This window comes from Leptonotus elevatus, chromosome 17 (genome assembly GCF_054856555.1).
Source record: "Leptonotus elevatus isolate MCC_2025b chromosome 17, RoL_Lele_1.0, whole genome shotgun sequence".
NCBI classification, from domain to species: domain Eukaryota; kingdom Metazoa; phylum Chordata; class Actinopteri; order Syngnathiformes; family Syngnathidae; genus Leptonotus; species Leptonotus elevatus.
This window is the reverse complement of record NC_141255.1, coordinates 17,531,154-17,538,245: the sequence shown is the minus strand read 5'-3', so window position 1 is coordinate 17,538,245 and position 7,092 is coordinate 17,531,154. Positions and strand designations below refer to the sequence as shown.

General features: G+C 39.4%; 1 long non-coding RNA gene across 1 annotated transcript in view; it reads right to left on the bottom strand.

The window, feature by feature from the left end:
• Positions 1-2,369: 2,369 nt before the first annotated feature.
• LOC147160247 (uncharacterized) overlaps positions 2,370-7,092 on the bottom strand; it is a 16,047-nt gene continuing 11,324 nt past the window's right edge. Inside the window, exons 2-3 of the long non-coding RNA XR_015090568.1 lie at positions 5,278-5,531; positions 2,370-2,495 (exon numbers count right to left, since the gene is read on the bottom strand). This is a non-coding gene — a long non-coding RNA (uncharacterized LOC147160247). The remainder of the gene's footprint in view (positions 2,496-5,277; positions 5,532-7,092) is intronic.

The following is a 7,092-nucleotide window of genomic DNA, read 5'->3' as shown; positions in this document are numbered from 1 at the left end:
GATGAGCTGATCATTCAATTCAGCTGAGCTGAAAGAGAGAGACATGGAACACAGGCTGGATAGCGGCTGAGGAGAACCGGACTTGGCCACCCTAGAACAAGATAGTCAAACGATTAATGGAGTAACAAAATAATTATAAATGAATTTGACGATTGACTAATTGTTGAATAATCAAATAATCGTTGCACCGCTACACCGAATCGAATCGTAATCCTACTGAATAGAACCGAACCGTTCCATTTTAAAATCGAACCGTCCTTGTATCGGATCGCACCCCATGTATCGAGATGCGTATCGAATGGTCTTGATTGGAGAGATTTACACCCCTAGTGTTCATATTCAAACAGACAATGTGGGCACACGATATTAGAACAAAATAAGGGAAAACTTCATGTTTCTTCTTTTTGGGGGGATAAAAATGCTCGAATGTAAGCAAAAAGTGTCTGTTATGCATGTTATAGGTCACATTAAGTGTGTTGAATAGTTTTGAAATCTGCTTCTAAAATGTGTCACCAACACGCCAACGGTGTATTTCCATGTGCGCGCTAATCACCTGTAGGCTGCTGGTCGAAGGGGGCTTGTCAAGTGAGCTTGAGTGAGCAGCGCGCACACACACACACACACACACACACACCGACGCGTGTTGCCGCCAAGTCCGCGCCAGAGCCAAGACTGTGTGTTTCAAACAAGAAAAACACTTTGTTTACGCTTACGGGCAAAGGAGGGTAAAGTCATCGCTGCCTCCCCAACCAGACGACGCCACGTCGTCAACGACTCGGCTTGCGGTCGACAGAGCTACTTCGCAAAATCCTCTTTCATCACATGCGAGCACGTTCGCAAGATGACATTGTTTGTGCTTTCATCGAGTGGGTAAGAGGAGTGGGGGGCGGGGGGGGGGGGGGGGGAAATGGGAGTGTGGGAGTGACATTCCAGACCCTGCACCCCACGTAACTGAAAATCTGGAATATATATATATATATATATATATATATATATATATATATATATATATATATATATATACATACATACACAGTGCTGTTCAAAAGTTTGTGAATCTCTTGAGCAATTTGGACTTTCCAATTGTTTCAACCTGATTTTGTTGTTTAATCTGAACCATTACATTTTACAGTGGTACCTCGGAGTTTGAACATAATTCGTTCCTGCAAAGTGTTTAAAGTCCGTATTGTTCAACCTGGTAGAAGATGGATCATGCAACATGACAATAATCCAAAGCTTTCCAGCAATACAACCAAGGACTGTCTGAAGAACAACAAGATTCATGTTCTGGATGTGCCCAGTCAAAATCCTGACTTAAATTCTTTCAAAATACTGTGGCGGGACATGAAAGTGGGCAGTTTATGCTAGACTCCCATCCAACCTCTCTCAACTGACTGCATTTTGAAAGAAAGAGTGGCAAAAATTCCCCCAAAGTAGATATGAAAGACTGATAAATCACTAAAGAAAGTGTTTGGATGAAGTTCTCATTGCAAAAGGAAGAGCAATGTTCGATTAAGTGAGAGGTTCACATACTTTTGCACCCCTGAAATCTGAGTTTTTCTTAAATCAACAACTTTTGTTCAAGGATGAATGACAATATATTATCATTCTTTTTGTTCAAATCCATTATTTTCAATGTCAGCATTGTAGATTTTGGCAATAATAATAATAATAATAATTTAATAAGGTTATTTTCATATTTTATACAAAAAAAATCTGACCATGCCTGAAAAATCAGGTTGAAACAATTGGAAAATCAAACTTGCTTGTATGTATATATATATATATATATATATATATGAGCAATTTGGATTTTCCAATTGTTTCAACCTGATTTTGTTGTTCAATCTGAACCATTACATTTTATATGAAATAACAGGGACGACACGTTGGCTAACTGGTTAGCACGTCCGCCTCCCAGTGCAGAGGACGTGAGATCGAGTCCGGGCTTTGGCCTCCCTGGGTGGAGTTTGCATGTTCTCCCCGTGGCTTGCGTGGGTTTTCTCCGGGTACTCTGGTTTCCTCCCACTTTCCAAAGACATTCATGGCAGGTTAATTGAACTCTCCAAATTGTCCATAGGTGTGATTGTGAGTGTGGATTGATCTCTGTTTTGCCCTGTGATTGGCTGGCAACCAGTTCACAGGGTGTACCCTGTCTACTGCCTGAAGTCAGCTGGGATCGTGTAGTCAAAAATAAATTCAAAAGAGTTTTTGGTCAATTTATGTAGGTGCAAACGTAAGTGAACCCTGAGCTGCATTGCAGCAGTCATGTAGGATCAGGTAGGACAAGTTGGTAGCTAAATTAACCACTGAAATGGACCGATGAAATGAGAGGTTTAGGGAAGAAATTGTGCATCACTTACTGAAACGGAGACAAAACCACGTCACTTTCGTCTTACCCAGGTGAACCCATACATGTCAGTCATGCTGAGAGGAAGAGAAATCTCAAAGGACCTCAGGAAGTGGGTAGTGACAGCACATCTGTCTGGGGAAAGCTATAAAGTCAATAAAAAAAAATTGAGCTTCATCATTCCACTGTGAAGCAGATCATCTGCAACTAGAGAACACTGAAAAAATGGGCCAAATGCTCGGAATTTCAGCTCGTCCACAGTAAATATTCTCCCATTTATGGAGTCTTCTGTGAAAACGGACAGATTTTCTTTGTTTGGAAGCAACAATTTATTTTACGTTGGAAAACAATCATCGATATTTTGGCCTAATTTCTTCACATGACAGATCGAAGCAGTAACTGAATCAGAATTTATTTTTGTGCACTGTCAATTTGAAATACTGTCCTGTTTTTGTCAACAGTGATGGGAATTGAAAAGTTCTTTTTTTATCCGATTCATCAATTAATCTAAGAAATCATTACCAGATTTATCGCTTAATGAAATAATCGTTAGTTTCAGTCCTACTCACAGGTATACATTCTCTGCTCTGAAGAAACAGTAGTTGTGGACCTTCTCTGCCTATTTTCTCTTGCTTTAAAATATGCTCCCTATCTCCACATAGAGCTCAGTGCTGCTCGCACAGTTCTAAAATCCGACTTGGCCATATACTGTAAGAAAGAAAGTTTTTTTTTTTATGACAATATATTGGTAGTGCAAACGATGGACCGTGTTCAAAGGGAAATGTCTTTTCTTGGAAATAATCCCGCAGGGTTTGGTGGGAGTATATCTGTGGGAAAGGATGCTTAATATCAGATGCTATTTTTTCCCCCCTCAGAGCATCCAGATAAGGACACGCCCACCCAAAACGCCCTCAATCTGATCAACACACACACATCTATTTTTTTTGTCATTTATCCTTTAAGTCGTCTGTTTTTTATTTCTATTTGTCTGTATAATTCCTTTATTCTTCACACCCAAATCAAGTGGCTCTGTGCGAGGCAGATAAATAGGAATTCCGAAACTCCAATGGTTCATTTGTCATGGTGTGAATTTCCAAGAGTGGAATCTGGAAATAGCTGGAGTGTTCAAGCGCAGTTGCAGCCCGGGGCTCGGTGGCATGTAGGAGGCTTTGGTGATATTTGCTTTTTGCATATTTTCTACTAGGGGGCTTTTTTCTTCTTTTTTTTTTGGAAGGAAGATTTTCCCATTGCAAAACACACAGAAGAGATTGTATGTGTGTTTTAAGCTGCTCGTCGTCGTAGGAGGCTCGGCCCATTATTTTGCGTTGACATTACAGTTTTAATTGAATTGAATGCAAATGATTCTTGAGAAAAACTTTTAATGAAGTGCCATATGGACAGATTGCCGAGTAGTGGCCTCCATGATATTCCCTTGGGGACATTTACTGCACAATTAAGAATATGAACTGTGATGACACACTGAGATTTGACGGGGGGAAAAATAAGCCACCCAGCGGGGAAGCCATTATTACCCAGACACGAATGGGTTTGGACCACTTCTCCAGGGACCGCGGGATCCCTGGAGTGGAAGCCAGGAGAGCGCAATGCCAGGAAGGACGGGAGGAAAAGGAGTGGGGGAAGTGGACAAATGGTCATGATGACACAGAAATGAGTTTAAAGTCTGTTCTGGTTCATTCTAAATGGAGTGGATGAGCTTGAGATCCGGCCCAGTCCATTTAGGCAATTAAAAATCCAATCAACAAGAAACAACAATTTGGAAAATAGTAAATAATTCCCCCGCCCCATCCCCCCAAAAAGGCTTCAAGAATAAAATTGTATAAATAAAAGTTGGGTTTGTAATACGTTGACACTTTATTACAAGTAAACAAAACGTCATGTACAATTCAGTTTGCATGTTTATTACAAATGATGATGCTTGAACAAGACAGAAGCGCAAGAAGAAGTGAGAGTGCAGTTGTGTGTTCGTTCCATGATTGATTCATTTCCGCTTTCTGACTTCTTCTTCTTCTACACACGCAAATAACATTGACCACTAGGTGGTGCGCCAACACAATTTACAAACTTGAAACAGTGAACATCATACAAATTATTTTCATTATCAATTATGAATACTTAAAAATGTACTTAATTTATTTTTTTTAAACAACACAGAAAATAAGCCTCTCTTTGGCAGCCAAGTTTAAAATCCAGAGCCTCAGGGAAGTGCGAGCTAACGCACAATGTGAAAGAGCATCCAGAAAGTGTGTGAGATTGTCGCATAAAGGCAGTGAGAGAGGAGTGGAAAGGAAGGAGCGAAGCGGTCCGTCTCAAACGGCCTCCCACAGCAAGAACAAACTCATTTCCAGACTCGAAAACAATGATCAGTCGTCTCGTCTACATTGCCCGCCTTTTTTGTAGGGGGGCTCTTTGTTTTTTCTCAAGGACATCTTCATTATTTCAGATGAGACCCATTTGAGAGCAAATAAGGACTTCTTCTCTCTGGGCTCGGCTGCGTCTGTGTGTGATGTTGTATCTGAGGGGATGTGAAAACATGTTTGAAAAGGAGTCTGATGAAAGCACTTGTAGGCCACTAATGCATGTTCATTAACTTCACATTCGCTTTTATTTCCGTCTCCTTTTCACATTTAAGTCCAGGTGCTAATATCAGTGCTGTTTTTCTCCCATTCTTTTCTCCCAAGATTTGATCCAAAAAAAAGTTCTCATGTCAATGACATCTGTTCTTGTTGTGAAAAACTCGCATTGGGAACAAAACGAGCCGAAAGAAAGAAATGCCTTTTATGACAAGCGTGTTATTTTTGCAGAAAGTGAGGCATCTAAATGCTTCAGGCTTTGCGTTATACTGAAAAGTTGTTAGGCCGTAAGGTCAAACACAAATGGAAAATAAACAGATAAAGTGGTGGTCTTACCTGCCCGCATGTAAGCACAATGAATGACCTGTGTGTGTCGATGAAACGCAAACGCAAACTCTGCCGCATGCAAACACAACACACTTCAGATGGCCTTCCAGCGCCGCATTCCACATTTAATTGGTAGTGGGAAAAAGGAGGGAGGGGGGGAAAAACAACAAGAAAACACAGCATCCTGCCACCCTCCAAAGTAAACTCCTTGCAGCCAATCAGATGAGGCCTGGTCTCGGGGGGTTGGGGGGGCGTCTGCCCTCCTGGAATAGGCACACATAACCTCTTGTTACTCAAAAATCAAACATAAACATGTTTTGTGTGGCGTAAAGTACATTGAAGTCCTTTTACAACCTTCAAATGCTGTATGTGTGTTTAAAGCTCAGTTCCATTTTATTTCCATAGCACCAATTATCAAGTTTTCTCCTGGCACTTTACATAATTATGGAGAAGGTCTCCTCACACATTAAGGGACCAAGTGAAAATCTCGCTTCCAAAAAAAAATCCTCAGACAGATCGACATCTACCTCGGCAGGAATTAGGTTCGCTCAATAGATGACTTGCGACTGCTGTGATAAAACCTCGTGTGATTTCTTTATTAATTGAATGCCTTCATACTAACTATGTTGAGCAAAAAAGAAAGAGGTTAGATGAATATTTGCAATATGAATTCACATGTATAACATAACGGATGGTGTTCAATTGTGGGGCCTCTGCTGTTGTCATTGGGATCCATCTTAAGAAAACAACGGCGGTCTTTAAATTCTCTCAATTTAAAAAAAAATGTATGCTTCAATAAACAGGTGTTGCATGGGTGAATGGCGCATAGGAAACTGTAACTCCAACAAGGTTAGGAATCACTCACTGTTCTATACTTTTGGCTTGTGCCACAGGAAATGACTCACATGATTTGTTTGGCACCGTTTTCACACCTGATGGCTTTTAAACAAGCAATATGTGCAGTTATAACACAATTAGCAAAAAAAAAATGTGATGGACTGATGGTGCCAATGTAACATAGCATTGGCAAAAAAACAGCTGACATTTTGCCGCATTGTTTTCTACACATTTCAACATAGCATAAAGATAGTGACATTCAAAACATCCCCACACATAAATATTTTTAAAAATCGTTTAAAAAAACTGCCAATTTTTGTCTCCATTGTAAAGTTAAACAAATACAGAAGGACAAAGTATTTCAAAAAAGTCAAATATTGTTCCTTTAACTCATACCTTCATTGTCATAAGCATTAAGGCAGTAAAAAACTTTAGTTCTTATTTTCATTAGATTTTTTTTTAAATTAATTGGCCAATTAATCAGTTATCTAAATTTTATTTCGCCAATGATCAAACTTCCGATATCAATTGTATCCTTCACATGTGGGCAAGGAGAGACGCAGTCACCAATGGACTTTCAGCAGTCCAACACACAAACGCAAAAAAATTCTAATTCCATTTTTTATCACTCACTCGGCTACGCCCTTAAAAGGCACACATTCAGTAAACACACGAATACTCAACTCAACTCAATACGACAGTGAGTACTGCTCGTAATTACACTAGATCAAACCAGTTTAATTATAGAGTCCCTCGTGGTTTTAAACAATAGAGTTCTATTTTTCTTTTTGGAGGGAAATATTTGAAGTTGAACATGTTTGAGAGGTGAAAATAAATCATAGGCCGTTCTGCATTCAAACATAATTATGAACATTTTACCACAAAAGCAGACAAAATAAATATGATTACAATTAATGTACAATTACAATACAACAATAAAATTACAAGAAACTACATTTTAGTATAATAAAAAATAAATTTAAAAAA